This window comes from Schistocerca cancellata, chromosome 2 (genome assembly GCF_023864275.1).
Source record: "Schistocerca cancellata isolate TAMUIC-IGC-003103 chromosome 2, iqSchCanc2.1, whole genome shotgun sequence".
Lineage (NCBI taxonomy): Eukaryota > Metazoa > Arthropoda > Insecta > Orthoptera > Acrididae > Schistocerca > Schistocerca cancellata.
The window spans coordinates 28,780,667-28,799,109 of NC_064627.1; positions in this window are offsets into that span (position 1 = coordinate 28,780,667).

An 18,443-nucleotide genomic window follows, 5' to 3' on the forward strand; every position below is an offset into this window, starting at 1 on the left:
ACAGTTTCAAATTCAGTTCTTCTTGATTAATATCTTACCATGAAGCGTGTAGTGGAAATATATTTTTGCATCCATTCTACACTCCTGGAAATTGAAATAAGAACACCGTGAATTCATTGTCCCAGGAAGGGGAAACTTTATTGACACATTCCTGGGGTCAGATACATCACATGATCACACTGACAGAACCACAGGCACATAGACACAGGCAACAGAGCATGCACAATGTCGGCACTAGTACAGTGTATATCCACCTTTCGCAGCAATGCAGGCTGCTATTCTCCCACGGAGACGATCGTAGAGATGCTGGATGTAGTCCTGTGGAACGGCTTGCCATGCCATTTCCACCTGGCGCCTCAGTTGGACCAGCGTTCGTGCTGGACGTGCAGACCGCGTGAGACGACGCTTCATCCAGTCCCAGACATGCTCAATGGGGGACAGATCCGGAGATCTTGCTGGCCAGGGTAGTTGACTTACACCTTCTAGAGCACGTTGGGTGGCACGGGATACATGCGGACGTGCATTGTCCTGTTGGAACAGCAAGTTCCCTTGCCGGTCTAGGAATGGTAGAACGATGGGTTCGATGACGGTTTGGATGTACCGTGCACTATTCAGTGTCCCCTCGACGATCACCAGTGGTGTACGGCCAGTGTAGGAGATCGCTCCCCACACCATGATGCCGGATGTTGGCCCAGTGTGCCTCGGTCGTATGCAGTCCTGATTGTGGCGCTCACCTGCACGGCGCCAAACACGCATACTACCATCATTGGCACCAAGGCAGAAGCGACTCTCATCGCTGAAGACGACACGTTTCCATTCGTCCCTCCATTCACGCCTGTCGCGACACCACTGGAGGCGGGCTGCACGATGTTGGGGCGTGAGCGGAAGACGGCGTAACGGTGTGCGGGACCGTAGCCCAGCTTCATGGAGACGGTTGCGAATGGTCCTCGCCGATACCCCAGGAGCAACAGTGTCCCTAATTTGCTGGGAAGTGGCGGTGCGGTCCCCTACGGCACTGCGTAGGATCCTACGGTCTTGGCGTGCATCCGTGCGTCGCTGCGGTCCGGTCCCAGGTCGACGGGCACGTGCACCTTCCGCCGACCACTGGCGACAACATCGATGTACTGTGGAGACCTCACGCCCCACGTGTTGAGCAATTCGGCGGTACGTCCACCCGGCGTCCCGCATGCCCACTATACGCCCTCGCTCAAAGTCCGTCAACTGCACATACGGTTCACGTCCACGCTGTCGCGGCATGCTACCAGTGTTAAAGACTGCGATGGAGCTCCGTATGCCACGGCAAACTGGCTGACACTGACGGCGGCGGTGCACAAATGCTGCGCAGCTAGCGCCATTCGACGACCAACACCGCGGTTCCTGGTGTGTCCGCTGTGCCGTGCGTGTGATCATTGCTTGTACAGCCCTCTCGCAGTGTCCGGAGCAAGTATGGTGGGTCTGACACACCGGTGTCAATGCGTTCTTTTTTCCATTTCCAGGAGTGTATATGTCATTTGAATGCAAAAACGCTGCCCTGTTATATGATTTCAGGTTGCGGGCAGCTGACGTTTAGGTGTTGCAATGAGTCTCTCCGTGGGGACAGGTAAAAGTGACAAATATTAAATTTAATGAAAAATTTGGTGCGACATGTGAGTGTCCCGATGAAGGCACATTATAAAAACATGGAACGATGTATTCAGCACTTTGTCATACATTAGTGTACTGAAACAGATTAAAGTTGTAGTTTCAAAACGCTGCAGGAAGAGAACCACTGCTCAGAATGACGTCAAAGTATAACAGCATATTATTGACGCAGGAGGAAACAGCAAAAAAAAAAAAAAAACTAACGAAAACTGTACCAATAGATGGGGCTGTTACCATTTTAACACGAATGAGGCCGACTAGAAATGATAGATAAGTCGCAGTACGACGGCTATTATTCTGAGTTGCACTTTACACTGTCCGAACTGTTCAGTGTGGCGCTGTTAATTAGATTAACCCATCCACCACGACTACGTCGTACCACATCGTACGAGCAAAATCGGTTTTTAACTGTCCTGGAGCTAAAATCGGCTAAAGAAACTAAATGACGTGGGTTTTAACTGTCCATGGGCCGAAAACCACGTAAAAACCAAAAATCCCCGAACCGTCATGAGACTGGCACAAGGCATGCTCAGTATACTGTTCATTGTTTCCTGCCTCTGCATTATGTTCCATAACAATTGAGAGTATCTCGGATGTCATGTACAGAACATGTCGTGCAATGTGTGCCTTCAGTTCACCTACTTTCGTAAATCGCGCACAGAACACAAGAACCTTCGCATACACAGCCAGAAGTCACGCGGATTAAGAACGGGAGATATGGACGTCCAGCTTGTCGGGAAACGAGGGCTGATAATCCTAACATTCAGGAAATGGGTCAGCAGCAGCCGTATCTCTTGCTGTGCAATCTATGCAGCAGCGCCATCTTGAGTAGAAATGGTCCTACCCTCACATCGACACTGTTGAAGGGTTGGCATAACATTCGTGCACAGAAGACTCCTATAGCGTGTACTTGTGACAGTAACTGCTAACAGGACCCACAGGATTCATTTCTTCGAAAAACTGCGGCCGCATGATAAATAATGTCGTCAGCCAGCACCAAACACTCACCAGAATGAAGTGGTACCGACTGAAGCACTTGTGGATTTTCCGTTGCCCACATTCTGCCACTCTGCCCATTGACATGTCTTTGGAAATGGACTTCGACTGTCCACAGAAAGTTTCATTGTCCACTCATATGCTAGAAAGAAACTCCCGACACTACGTTTCTCTTGGTGGCAGGTCGGCGGGAGGCTGACCCTGGATATGGGTGATTTTGCGTGGATAGCAATGCAGGATGTTTCCTTCCGAGAGGCATCGGGTCAACTCCTTTCCTCCCTCTGGCACATTACACTTTAAAAGAACCTGTCTTTCGGAATTTTGTAATTATTTTCTCCAGAACCTTATCAGACATCGTACCAATGCCTTTTTCATACTCTTGGGTGTCCAGAACTTCTGCAGCGCTACTGTCCCACAGTCACGGTTCTCGTAAAAGAGCTTTACCAGCAGCGAGTGAACCTTCATGGAGGAAGTTGTGTTGGACATCCCAGAGGGTGGTGCGCGTCTGTTGGCGTGCATACAGACCCATCTACTAGCCTTTTTTTTGTTGTCGTTTACCCCTGTGTTAATAACATGTTCTTCAAATCTGACGTCAGTTTGAGTAGTGGCTCTCTTGCCACTGCGCTCTGAAACTCTAACTTTAATAATGCCATCCTGTAAATATTTAATCTTTATTAAATACTGAGCCACTTTTCTTTTAGATTTCAGTGTCATCGATGATTATATTCCTTAGATGTATCAGGCTCTGGTGGCTATAGAGTATCATAACTATTTGAAGATAGCATTTTTGGCCAGCTGTCATTCTGTCAAATCTGACGATAAACGGCAAATTACATTCCTGGAAATGGAAAAAAGAACACATTGACACCGGTGTGTCAGACCCACCATACTTGCTCCGGACACTGCGAGAGGGCTGTACAAGCAATGATCACACGCACGGCACAGCGGACACACCAGGAACCGCGGTGTTGGCCGTCGAATGGCGCTAGCTGCGCAGCATTTGTGCACCGCCGCCGTCAGTGTCAGCCAGTTTGCCGTGGCATACGGAGCTCCATCGCAGTCTTTAACACTGGTAGCATCCCGCGACAGCGTGGACGTGAACCGTATGTGCAGTTCACGGACTTTGAGCGAGGGCGTATAGTGGGCATGCGGGAGGCCGGGTGGACGTACCGCCGAATTGCTCAACACGTGGGGCGTGAGGTCTCCACAGTACATCGATGTTGTCGCCAGTGGTCGGCGGAAGGTGCACGTGCCCGTCGACCTGGGACCGGACCGCAGCGACGCACGGATGCACGCCAAGACCGTAGGATCCTACGCAGTGCCGTAGTGGACCGCACCGCCACTTCCCAGCAAATTAGGGACACTGTTGCTCCTGGGGTATCGGCGAGGACCATTCGCAACCGTCTCCATGAAGCTGGGCTACGGTCCCGCACACCGTTACGCCGTCTTCCGCTCACGCCCCAACATCCTGCAGCCCGCCTCCAGTGGTGTCGCGACAGGCGTGAATGGAGGGACGAATGGAGACGTGTCGTCTTCAGCGATGAGAGTCGCTTCTGCCTTGGTGCCAATGATGGTCGTATGCGTGTTTGGCGCCGTGCAGGTGAGCGCCACAATCAGGACTGCATACGACCGAGGCACACTGGGCCAACACCCGGCATCATGGTGTGGGGAGCGATCTCCTACACTGGCCGTACACCACTGGTGATCGTCGAGGGGACACTGAATAGTGCACGGTACATCCAAACCGTCCTCGAACCCATCGTTCTACCATTCCTAGACCGGCAAGGGAACTTGCTGTTCCAACAGGACAATGCTCGTCCGCATGTATCCCGTGCCACCCAACGTGCTCTAGAAGGTGTAAGTCAACTACCCTGGCCAGCAAGATCTCCGGATCTGTCCCCCATTGAGCATGTTTGGGACTGGATGAAGCGTCGTCTCACGCGGTCTGCTCGTCCAGCACGAACGCTGGTCCAACTGAGGCGCCAGGTGGAAATGGCATGGCAAGCCGTTCCACAGGACTACATCCAGCATGTCTACGTTCGTCTCCATGGGAGAATAGCAGCCTGCATTGCTGCGAAAGTTGGATATACACTATACTAGTGCCGACATTGTGCATGCTCTGTTGCCTGTGTCTATATGCCTGTGGTTCTGTCAGTGTGATCATGTGATGTATCTGACCCCAGGAATGTGTCAATAAAGTTTCCCCTTCCTGGGACAATGAATTCACGGTGTTCTTATTTCCATTTCCAGGAGTGTATATAAAATTACGAGAAAGGACGATTAACAACTGCAGCAAACCAAAAAACAGCTTATACCATAAGAGTCCTAAATCTACTCCACCCTCTAGTAGAACACAGTGACAACGACCGCTGATGATGTACGCACATGTCTGAAGACGACAGTTTGATAGAAATGGTTCCATCAAAATAAAACACTAAATTCATAAAGCATAAATTTGGACTACATTAAATCATGTCTAAGAGGTATCTTCAATGCTGCGAGCCGATTTGATCTTTATTTTTAAATTTTTTCAAGTCCACGATATTTTATGCCTGGACCTCATACCTATTTCCCCTCAATCATAGAACGATAACTAGTTTCGGTTCCTTTCTACCACCATCTTCAGCTCGTCCAAACTGTAAAAAAGAGATGAGTTGTATCTATAGAACGCCATAATCTTCTTGGGGTGCAACATGAATGCATCTAACTGCCTGATTATAGCTAATGATGTTCTGTTTTCGTGTAGAGTGAAGCATTCTGCATAGCTTTTTCACTGTGAACAAAACTGCTAGTGTAATTTGTGTGTATATCTTCTGAATTATGGGTATGTTACATTTTAGTGCATACTCCTTGCTTGTTTACGGTTTGGTTGATTTGAAGATGGTTGTAGAAAGCAACCTCAACTTGCTATTGTATTTTAATTGTTTGAAGGAAAAAAAAGATACGTGCTCTAGGGATTAAAAACAATAAAAAACTTTATACTAAAAGAATTTATTTCATTAATTACATCAAGACCGCCGCCTCGTCCCTCAAAATGTCACGCTTCGTTAATCGGTGGTTGTTTGGTATTTACTAGTACGGCATAATTTCCTAAGTTGACGTTCGTTCTAAATGGGTAATTTTGTCTTTGAAGAAAATTGATTGGAAATACGTACTGTTGTTTTAAAGAAGAAATTGTAATAGAGCACTGTACTAATGGCACCGATAGATAGCATGAAATTTACTTTAAGGCCTCCATGAACTTTTAGGTTGCAATATTTTCCCTTTAATCTTTCCGTTTATATTTGGTTTTATACTCAGGTTTCTTCATGAAAACTTCATCGTAAGTGCATACGTATCGCCTCGTCATCGAGATATGTTTATTTATGTTCAAGAAAAGTTCAAAAATGCGTTACCATCAGCAGTCTTGTTCAGTATTATGAAACAATACAAATAATTTTAGGAATCAAACGTAATGTCGAATTTTAAACTGGAATTTCTCAGGGAAGGCAAGATCGATCGGGTGCAGTAACAGCACGAGTAGCGCTGATCATTCCGGTGGAATGTTGGCAGCACTGGTGAAAACAAGGGAAGTCGCTAGATGAGGCCGGCGGTGGGCGCAAATGAGAGTGCAACGAACGTAACTGCGCGCCCGTGTTCTGTGCGTCGTGGGGAGCGCCACGTTCCAGCGGATGCATCCGTGCTGTTGGCCGTCCATCAAAACATGTAACGGTACACTGCCGCATGTCATCGCAACCATGTACATTGCAGCAGAACATTTCAAATTGCAGATGAGCCTTTCACAGTCAACTAGTAATCTATAAGCATTGCGTTCTGTTTTCGTGTAGAGTAAAGCATTCTCCATGGCTTGTTCACTGTGGACAAAACTACTAGTGTAATTTGAGTCTATATCTTCTGAATTATGGGTATGTTACATTTGACATCGAAGGGAATTTGGTCAATATTAGTAGCTATGTATTTATGCGGACCTATCACATTAAGGTGACTGCCACCTATGTTCGACGTCACCTTTCAATAACAATATACAGAGGGCAGGTGGCAGTATTGGCATTGGAGGAAGATAAAGCGCGTCGGAAGTGGCGGGGATGAGAGGAGGGGAGGGCGCATGCAGTACAGTTGTTGATCCATTGTGGATGGTTCAAATGGCTCTGAGCACTATGGGACTCAACATCTTAGGTCATAAGTCCCCTAGAACTTAGAACTACTTAAACCTAACTAACCTAAGGACATCACACACACCCATGCCCGAGGCAGGATTCGAACCTGCGACCGTAGCAGTCCCGCGGTTCCGGACTGCAGCGCCAGAACCGCACGGCCACCGCGGCCGGCGATGCATTGTGGAAATGGAGCGATTTATCAGACGTCCAACAGAGGAATCATTTGCTTTCGAGCCAATGGTGGGAGCATTTCCGAAAGGCCTAAGTTTTAAACTGTTCGCATGGTGCCATGGTTGAAGAATACCGCCCAGGGCAAAATGGCGCTACCCAAAACCGCTGCCGATGTAACTGTATTGCACGACGGACCATACATGGCAGGGTGTACGGGCGAACAGACGTGTAGCTGTTGGGAATTTAACAGCCCAGATGAACTTAAAGGCTACCAACAGCCCCTCATCAGCGACCGTTCAGCGAACTAGCTGCGTGCGGGATTCATCAGTAGGTGTGTGGCTCATGCACTCAACATGTTGAGTACCGTTCATCGCTGAGGAGGCCGTAATATGCACGCGAGTACCGCAACAGGACATCCGTCGGCAAGTTGTCTGTTCAGACGAATCACGTTTTATACTCCACAGTCGTGAAACGTCTAAAGGAAACAACCTATAACAATCTTCGGAAGGGCCCAGACAGAAAGAGGAAACGTTATGGTCTGAGGAATGTTTTCGTGGCATTGCCTCTGTGATCTCGTCATTCTGTAAGCCACAACAGATAAACGTAAATATGGGTCTCTCCTCGGGGATCACATCCACCCCTACACGTAGTTCATTTTTCCTCAACAATCATGACAATGCAACGTGTTACCTAGCTCTCAGTGTACGTGAGTGGTTCGACGAGCAATGGGTTGAGTTTACTGTACTTCACAAGCCACCGAAATCTTCGGATTACAACGCAATCGAGAACGTTTGGAATCACCTGGATCAGGCCGTTCCCGCCGCGGATGCTCAGTCGGAAAACCTAGTATAGTAGACCAGCGCGCTGGAGTCAGTAAGACTCCACATACATGTGGGTACCTTCCAGAACCTTAATGACACTTCCTGCACGTCTCGTAGCGGTGCGCGCATCAGAAGGTGGTTATTCTGGTTGTCGACAGGTGGTCACATTAATGCGAGTGGGTAGTGTATTACGTAATATTCTGTAATGTTGGCGATAATCGAGATGCATGAATCCTTATCCAACATTCCAATGATAGGAGCGAACTGGCAGTTTACGTTCTGACTAAAAAAGCTAAAGAATGAAATACAAAAGACGAACCATACCTGAGTATAACACTGCGCTCTCAATTCGCTTGAGAATACAAATTTTTATTCATGGAAAGAAAATGTAAAGCAGCAGTTTTAACTTAAAAACAACGTGTAAGGAGGTAACTGATAAACGAATACGCGATCTTTGCAACATCTCTACGCACAAGTAAATTTCATATCCTTCGTTTGTGTGGTATATCTTCCATCATTAAGTAAGTCTACATCAAATTCCTGAAGTGAGACATCAGAAACGAAATCTTCAAGGAAATGGTAGCTATTAAATTGTGTTTTAAAACTGAGAAGGGATTGTCTTTTATCGATTGCAATAATAATCTGCCATTAGAAATCTACTCAACGATTTCTATTCTACTTTATATAAACGTAATGAAAATAACGATATTTAGTTTATTTATTTGTACTTCTTAGAAAAACAGGTAATCCTGATAATTGTCAAAGTACAAACTTATTCACATAGACTACTAGAAATGTATATTGTTTGTTACAGACAGATAATTCATAGACTCATTAACTTCTAGGATTAATTTGTACGACTACTAAAATACTGACTTGTTCTGTATTAGGTTAGTTTTTAATAAATTCTGTTTCCTCACTCTTGCATTTTCAGTCGAAGTTTCACTTTATTACCCTACTGTTGCCACATTACCAAACGGGACACCATGGAAAGAAATACCTGCTAGTGGAAGGTATAATCATTTTCGCTTCGTTCATGGAATTTTCCTGTTTTCCTCTTGTGTACATACACTTATCAACAAAAGAAAGGACATAAAAGAACAAAATTTATTAAAATCTATTACAAGTATATTAAGAGAATGTGTGATCAATACAACGAAAAGACAATAGTACAAATTAGTAACAAGGTCATAGTTATGGAATTTGTCATCCACACTGTGTGAAGAAGACTGGTAAAAGATTTATGCGGCACTGGATATCAATGATTGACAATAGTAATGTCTAGGAAACCTGCATACTCACATCGCTAGTCAAACAATCAAACCAGTCTTATTCATGGGTTCAGTTACAAAAAGAAAATTACAATACTTAATTTTGGCAATTACACAGATGTGTCGCAAGCGATGTGCGACACACAAAATAATCAATCTTCTTCTATGTAGGCAATCCCAAGTCTGTGCTACATACAGAGTACAAGTGAGGTGATTAACGTTGACGCTGCTATCCAAGTCGATAATATAAAATCTGCTGTTGAGCTAAGCCGTCACCAGTCGGTCTCAGCGCTTACGTCCTCTTCACATAGGGGCCGCTGCTGTCGCATTGTCGTCCTGGAGGGAGTCCCGGTCAGCGTGCGGTTGGCTGACTTCTTCTCACAGCCTTCTCCTCCCTGTCGTTCCTGACGGGAGTGCTGGCGCTTGAATTTACGCCGTAACAATAATGATGATGACTTCCGTAATTACAGATACGTTCATTTTTGTTGCTGAAGCTAATTAATGTCAACTCGCTGGAATTATAACTTCCTTCTCCAGAACAGTGTGTGTATACGGAGCAATATGATCTAATCTCACGCTTAAAACCATTGTGATCATCATAGGCCGCACCACCCGCTCCTTCCGCCTCCATGATTTCTACCTCACCATTTATGGCCGTCCTATACACCTCACTCCTACCCTCAAATACCTTGGCCTCACACTCGACCGACACCTCACCTGGACTCCCCATCTCCTTACCATCCAAAACAAAGCTCACAACCGCCTCCACCTCCTGAAACTCCTGTCTGGCCGGATGTGGGGTCTGCATCCTTCCACCATCCTCCACACCTACAAATCCATGATCCGCCCCATTCTTTGTTATGCCAGCATCGCTTGGATTTCCGCCCCTCCCTGGTTCTATAAAGCCCTCCAAATCCTCGAACGCCATGCACTCCGCCTCGCCTTCCACATCCACCTTCCGTCCCCTACGCGCATCCTCTATGACCTCATCCCCTTCCCCCACCTTCTCCTTTTCCTTGAACACATCCGCACACTATCTATTGTCCGCCGCCTTGATCCCCCTCACCCCCTGGTGTCTCCCTTCCTCTCCACTCCCAACCAGTTGCCGCGCCTTTACCGTTGTGTCCCACCCCCTCTCCATCTCCACAGCCTCCATCTCCTTTCCCAACACTACTTCCACCGTCTACCCCTCCCGGATGATGAGCTTTGCCCTGACATCTACCCTTCCTACCAACTCTAATCCCCTCTTCCTGCCTCCTCCTCAGGGCTCCCGCTCCTCCCCCTCCCTCCTTCTGAGCGGATTTCCCCTCCTACTCCCCCTCCATCTCCTGTGCCTTCTTTCAGTGTCTCTGCGCTCCCTCCTGCCCTGTCTTCCCTTTTCCTCTCCCGCCCCATGTGTCTCATGCCTCTTTGTGAACCCACGGTTGCCCCTCCTCTCTTCATCCCGCCGCTTCCCCAGCTGCCCCATGCTCTCCCCTCTTTTTCCAACCTCTTTGACCTTTCCCTCGGCAGGTCCCACCTGGTAGTTTTATTCTTCGACGTGTGTGCTCCAAGTGGGTTTTAAGTGTGTTGTTTCGGAGTGTTTTTAATACTGTGGCCAACTTTTAACCTGTGCATGCGCATCAGTGTCGTCTCTGTGTTTTAAGAATCGCCAACTGTGTTTTTTAACTTTCTGGTGACTTTTTTAACTGTCCCCAATGAACGTCTACGTGTCAGTGTATTTTTTCCTCCATTTTCTCCCCTTCCTCTGTTTTATGTTCCCCTTTTTTATTTCCTTATGTATGTATTATTTTATTCTTGTTTTAGTTGTCGTGTCACTCGGCTGAAGAGCGGCGGATTGTGCTGCTGACAGCCCTCCCCTGCCCATATGGGACAGGGGAATGAAATCACCATAAAGAAAAAAAAATTAAAACCATATGTGGGACCATTGCCTGATAAAAAAAATGAAGCACGCAGAAACAGAGAAAGAAACCAATTGAAACTTCATGGGTTGAGAGCGTATGTCTGCTTCAGTGATTACAAAATTAAGTCAAATATACAAAGAGTTTGCCGGTACGAGGCCACTAGCAGGTATGACGTCGCATCCATCTCGCCTGTGCATGCACTGATTTGGGTGGAAATAATGTCATAAAGCCGTCGTACCCTCTCTAAGTAAATTGACCCTGCATCGTCGCAACTGCATTTTGGTAACCTGGATGCTGGCAATGGGAAGGATGCCCAAATTGTTGTATTGGGGATAGTTTTTGAGATCTGTCTGACCATGGGAGGACCTCAGCATCGGGCAAACAGTTCGTAGACACACATGCCGCCTGTGATCGATTGTTGTCATCTTGAGAAAGGACACCACGCTATTGGCGCCTAAGAGGTAACGCGTGAGGACGCAGGAAGTGCGTGACTTACCGTTGTGTCGCTCAGTTCCCTCAGTCACCACCAACCGTTACCGAGTGTCATAGCCGATGGCTATCCACACCATGACGTCAAGAGTAATCCTGCTGCAACTCGTTGAAATGCTGGAAGGGTGGGATCTCTCTCCACGTTGCCTACACACTCGCCGACATGGGTCATATGAGGCAGTGCGAGACCACCCTTCACCGACGAACACAACGTGGCTTAATTCATTAGCATTCCATGCTTCACGGCACCACAGCAAAGACAGTCGTTCGTTCTCTGGTGTTAACGGCAGCCCATATACAGGGTGAAGCGAAATTCGCGCACTCGGGCTTCGCAGAGCGTCTCCTCACATGCCAGCGATAAAAGAATGTCTTTCGCAAAATTTCGTCCTGCGAGTACATCTGGCAGAAAAAGGATGATAAAGAGAGGCAATCTGGAAACACTGTAACTACATGCATGGTAACTACCTCCGTCGTTACATATTAGTCGTCCTGTACAGTTGGTGCAGTGGATAGAGTTTTGGGGTTATGATGCAGGAGGTCGAAGGTTCGATGATTCTGGGTTGCGGTGGTTTTTTTTATTTTTTTTTTTTTTTAATTTCATTCTGACACTTCACACCGTAATATACACCGTTTCTTAGATCAAATGTATCTTAAATTTACAACATTCTGTAACGTTGGACATAACAAATACATGGTTACACAAATTAGAAATACACTGTTGAAACAAATGACCTATCCTAAGACAGAATAACAATAACAAAACAATATCAGTTTAGAGATACTAAAGAGTACGTGTAATGCATTTATACCACATGTAATATGAGCGCTAAAATGTATCACATTAGCAACCAGTGACAATAATAATGTCCATATTATTGACCGCATCGTGTTCAATTCCCGGTTGGGTCGGAGATTTTCTCCGCTCTGGTACTGGGTGTTATGTTGTCCTAACCATCATCATTTCATCCCCATCGACGCGGAAGTCGCCGAAGTGGCGTCAAATAGAAAAACTTGCACCCAGCGAACGGTCTACCCAACGGGAGGCCTTAGTCACATGACATATACATTTCTCACGACCGTATGACCTTCACAACAGAATACGTTGTCCTTAGAACAACAGATGCACAAAGTGACCTCCCTGCACGTCCAAACATTGAGCAACAAGCCGGATCATACAGCTCTGGACTCTCCGCAGCAAAGCTGCGTCCACCGTAAAAAGAGCAGTATGAACACGCGCTAGCAATTCTTCCACATTCATCGGTGGAGTAGAGCACATGTGCTCCTTCAAGTGTCTGCACAGAAAGAAATCCAAGGTATTTAAGACAGCTGAACGTGGTGGCCGTACAACTGGACGTCCACGTCCAACCCTTTTCCATGGCAATATTCTGTCCTAGTACTGTCGCTCTTTAATTCCAGAGAGTGATGGTGCACCACCATATTGTAACCACATCCTCTGCCGAACATGAAGTGGAACATCTTCCAGCATATCAGACCCAGACGTTGATAACAAATCGCACTTGATACCCATGGTTGCCGGTGACGTGCGGGCTAACCTCACACCAATGGCTTTCATTGTGCATATTGAAGACACCATCACGACTGAAAGCTGCTTCATCCGACCATGTTGTTGTTATTGTGGTCTTCAGTCCTGAGACTGGTTTGATGCAGCTCTCCATGCTACTCTATCCTGTGCAAGCTTCTTCATCTCCCAGTACCTACTGCAACCTACATCCTTCTGAATCTGCTTAGTGTATTGATCTCTTGGTCTCCCCCTACGATTTTTACCCTCCACACTGCCCTCCAATGCTAAATTTGTGATCCCTCGATGCCTCAGAACATGTCCTACCAACCGATCCCTTCTTCTAGTCAAGTTGTGCCACAAACTTCTCTTCTCCCCAATCCTATTCAATACCTCCACATTAGTTACGTGATCTACCCACCTTATCTTCAGCATTCTTCTGTAGCACCACATTTCGAAAGCTTCTATTCTCTTCTTGTCCAAACTAGTTATCGTCCATGTCTCACTTCCATACATGGCTACACTCCATACAAATACTTTCAGAAACGATTTCCTGACACCTAAATCTATATTCGATGTTAACAAATTTCTCTTCTTGAGAAACGCTTTCCTTGCCATTGCCAGTCTACATTTTATATCCTCTCTACTTCGACCATCATCGGTTATTTTACTCCCTAAATAGCAAAACTCCTTTACTACTTTAAGTGTCTCATTTCCTAATCTAATTCCCTCAGCATCCCCCGACTTAATTTGACTACATTCCATTATCCTCGTTTTGCTTTTGTTGATGTTCATCTTATATCCTCCTTTCAATACACTGTCCATTCCGTTCAACTGCTCTTCCAAGTCCTTTGCTGTCTCTGACAGAATTACAATGTCATCGGCGAACCTCAAAGTTTTTACTTCTTCTCCATGAATTTTAATACCTACTCCGAATTTTTCTTTTGTTTCCTTTACTGCTTGCTCAATATACAGATTGAATAACAACGGGGAGAGGCTACAACCCTGTCTCACTCCTTTCCCAACCACTGCTCGCCTTTCATGCCCCTCTACTCTTATAACTGCCATCTGGTTTCTGTACAAATTGTAAATAGCCTTTCGCTCCCTGTATTTTACCCCTGCCATCTTCAGAATTTGAAAGAGAGTATTCCAGTCAACATTGTCAAAAGATTTCTCTAAGTCTACAAATGCTAGAAACGTAGGTTTGCCTTTTCTTAATCTTTCTTCCAAGATAAGTCGTAAGGTCAGTATTGCCTCACATGTTCCAACATTTCTACGGAATCCAAACTGATCTTCCCCGAGGTTGGCTTCTACCAGTTTTTCCATTCGTCTGTAAAGAATTCGCGTTAGTATTTTGCAGCTGTGACTTATTAAACTGACCATATTACTGTTGAAACCATTCACAGAATTGCGCCCGCTGATGGAGATCTGCAGGATGCATGATCGTGCAGCACATTAACAATAGTGCATTGCGAGACACGCAGTTGCCTTGCTACGCTGCGTGTACTTCGCTAAGGTTCTTAGTGTATGACCTCCAGAAGAGCTTCCTCAGTAGCTGGAGTATGGCGAGTCCGTGGACGGCCTCTGTCATGCGATGGTGGAAGGAGAGAACCTGACTCCCGAAGGTGTACCTACAGGCGACGAAACACATTTTTATTTGGACGGCGTCGACGAGGATATCCAGCAGCATACTCACGAGTGGCAACACCAGCCCGGTTATCAGATACACAAAGGACCAGATCTCCCATTTAAAGGTGCAAGATGGCTCACGACCGACGAATTAGGGCCTACCCGTCCGTATGTTAAGTAGTTATTTCTCGGCACGTTTGATTAATAGTGTGGATTTGTATGTTCTGCCGAGCTGTTATTTCCATTTTGTGGTCGGAGTCGAGGCTTAGCTTATGTAACATCATAACTCGCTGCATCTGAAGAAGACACCACGTCGGTTATTGAAATATTGTGCGTAAAATGGAAACAACAACTCGACAAAACACATGGAATCTCACTATTACTTATGTAACTCTCCAAGTAGCTTTAAAATATTAAACACGGATAGCTCGTAATATCTATAGGCACTGCACAGAACAATACCTAATTTCTGACAACAACAGGAAACAGTAGATAATACAGAAAACTGCTTACGGCGGTTTCTAGTGTTCGTTTACTCTCGTTGAAGTCGGTCTTCAGATTGAAACATCGACCAGGAATCATCATATGTTCCTACAGACACTATCATATAGACACAATAAGTCCCGCTAAATTACATGCTTGTTGCCTCTGTAGTTGCGGTTTTGGAGAAAGAAACTGAATTCAGTTTAAATGTGCTGAGAATTTGGGATAATTATTATTTCCTTAATTTACATTTCAAGAATGGCTTACAGCACCGTGAAAGCACAGTGTACACAAGCAAGGGGTTTACTCCGTCTGCTCAAACTACCTCGAAGCGAGGAGTATCGAGATATGGAATGCAACACAATGCTACAAGATCATCTTTCGACGAGGTTGCTATTACAATATTTGAGTGAACCTATAATTCGTAATTGAGAATAGCTCATAATCTATACCACTACGTATAGACAAGTTGTTGTTTAATGTTGTTACAAAAATCTCGTTAAGTCCTTGACCGATTTACTTTTAATTTTCACATGCTGCTCTACCCTGAAGTGACAAAAGTCATGGGATAACTCCTAATATTGTGTCGGACCTCCTTATTCCCGGCGTAGTGCAGCAACGCGACGTGACATGGAAGCAACGAGCCGTTGGAAGTACCCTCAGAAATAACGAGGCATGCTGATTCACGATTCGCGAAAGTGTTGCCAGCGTTGGATTTCACGCACGGAACCTACCTCTCGATTATGTACCGTAAACGTTCAATGGGGTTTTTGTCGGGCGATTTTGGTGGCCAAATCATTCTCTCGAACTGTCCCGACTGTCAAAAATGGCTCTGAGTACTGTGGGACTTAACTGCTGAGGTCATCACTCTCCTAGAACTCAGAACTACATAAACCTAACTAACCTAAGGACATCACACACATCCATGGCCGAGGCAGGATTCGAACCTGCGACCGTAGCGGTCGCGCGGTTCCAGACTGAAGTGCCTAGAACCGCCCGGTCACACCGGCCGGCTGTCCGGACTGTCCCTCAAACTAATCGTGAACAGCTGTGGCCCGGTGACATGGCACATTTTCATCCATAAGAATTCCATCATTGTTTCGGAACATGATATTCATGAAATTCTGAAAATAGCCCCTAGGTACCCGAGCATAGCCATTTCCAATCAATGATCGGTACATTTGGATCAGAGATCTCAGTCCATTCCACGTAAACACAGCCCACACCATTATGGAGCCACTACCGGCTTGCAAAGTGCCTTGTTGGCAAGCTGGGTCCACGGCCCCGTAGGGTCTGTGGCACAATCGAACCTGACCGTCAGCTCTAACCAACTGACACCGGCACTCATCTGACCACGACACGATTTCCAGTCTTCTGGTATCCAATCGGTATGGTTACGGGACCAGGAGAGGCGTGGCAGGCTACGACGTGCTGTTAGCAAACGCACTCGCGTCGGCAGCCCATTAACGCCAACTTTCGCCGCACTACGGTAACAGATACGTTCGTAGTTAGTCCCACATTGATATCTGCGGTTATTTCACGCAGTGTTGCTTGTCTGTTAGCACCGACAACACTGGGCAAACGCCTCTGCTCTCGGTCGTTACGTGAAGGTCCACCGGCCACTGCGTTGCCGTTGGTGAGAGGTAATGTCTGAAATTTTGTATTCTCGGCACAGTATTGACACTGTGGATCTCAGAATATCGAATTCCTTGACGATTTACGAAATAGAATGTCCTATGCGTCTAGCTGCAACTACCATTCCGCGTTCAGAGACTTATTTCTCTTCGTCCGGCCATAATCACGTCCGAAACCTGTTCACAAAAATCATCTCAGTGCAAATGACAGCTTCGCCAATGCACTATCCTATTATACCTAAGGTACGCAATACTACTGATATATGTGCATATATGCTATATGTGCATATCACTGTCCCATAACATTTGTCACTTTCGCACAAAAACATTTGTACACATACAGGATTTATATTTTTAATGTATTTAATATATAAAAATGCATGGAAATAGGAAACGGTGCTACCAAACTGTCGAATAGCTGTTCGATTTATTTCTAATATCTTTAGCTCTGCCAGACTGGCTTTTCTCGTCAAGAAGAACAAGGGAATATCTCTCCAGGAACAATTCTAGTTATGGCAGGGGTAGAGATACGGTCCTGGAATTACAGACCAGAGGTAAGTAGCGAAAACACTCTGTTTATCTCTCCAGCAACAATTCTAGTTAGGGCAGGGATAGAGATACGGTCCTGGAATTACAGACCAGAGGTAAGTAGCGAAAACACTCTGTTTATCTCTCCAGGAACAATTCTAGTTAGGGCAGGGGTAGAGATACGGTCCTGGAATTACAGACCAGAGGTAAGTAGCGAAAACACTCTGTTTTGGTCAAATCATGGTAAAAACTGGTGAAAACGCGATTTTTGGTCGGCCGTAATGGATTAAACATTTTGAATTTTGAAAATGTTCAGCGACATCTAAAACATACAATAACATGTAGTATTTATTCAAATTGAACTAATAATACATGCAAAACTTTTCCCTGCTCTTTAAACAAGTTTTTCTCTAGAAAAGATTTTTCAAAACGTGCAACATAAAACAAAAACGGTTCAACTTATTAACTTTTACCCTTAACCCCAGAAAAGTAAACACTTTTCTTCGGATCTTATACCTACACTATACGAAATTTCTTTATCTTTGCTATTTTTTGTATAGCCATAAAGAGTGATAGAAATCCCCAAAATTGTACTCTAAGCTCGACTTAGTACCATATTGTTAAATTTAAAGTTATTTAATTGTGGTTAGGTATAAGCTCCCGTAAATTTAATGTAGTATCGACTGACGCTGCACGCAGTCGGCGTACTTCAAACTCCCATGTCCTTAATCAAGCGGTAATTATGGGCGCCTTTTTATTTTTAAATATTTTTTTTGTATTGTAAATTTCAAATAAAGTTCAAAGTATGATCAGTCGTAATAATCGAAACAGATCCTTTGTATATCTTTCAACTGCCTCAGAAAATATTTGCAAATCGTTGCCTAGTTTTTGCTCATTTTAATGAGAACCTGGCCTTAAACTATTAGACATATTGTTTCTTCTTATATATATATATATATATATATATATATATATATATATATATATATATATATATATATATATATATATATATATATATATATAGGAAGAGACCAAACAGCGAGGCCAACGATCTCATCGGATTAGGGAAGGACGGGGAAGGAAGTCGGCCATGCCCTTTCAAAGAAAACATCCCGGCATTCGCCTGGAGAGATTTAGGGAAATCAGAGAAAACCTAAGTTAGGATGGCCTGACGAGGGATTGAACCCGTCGTCCTCT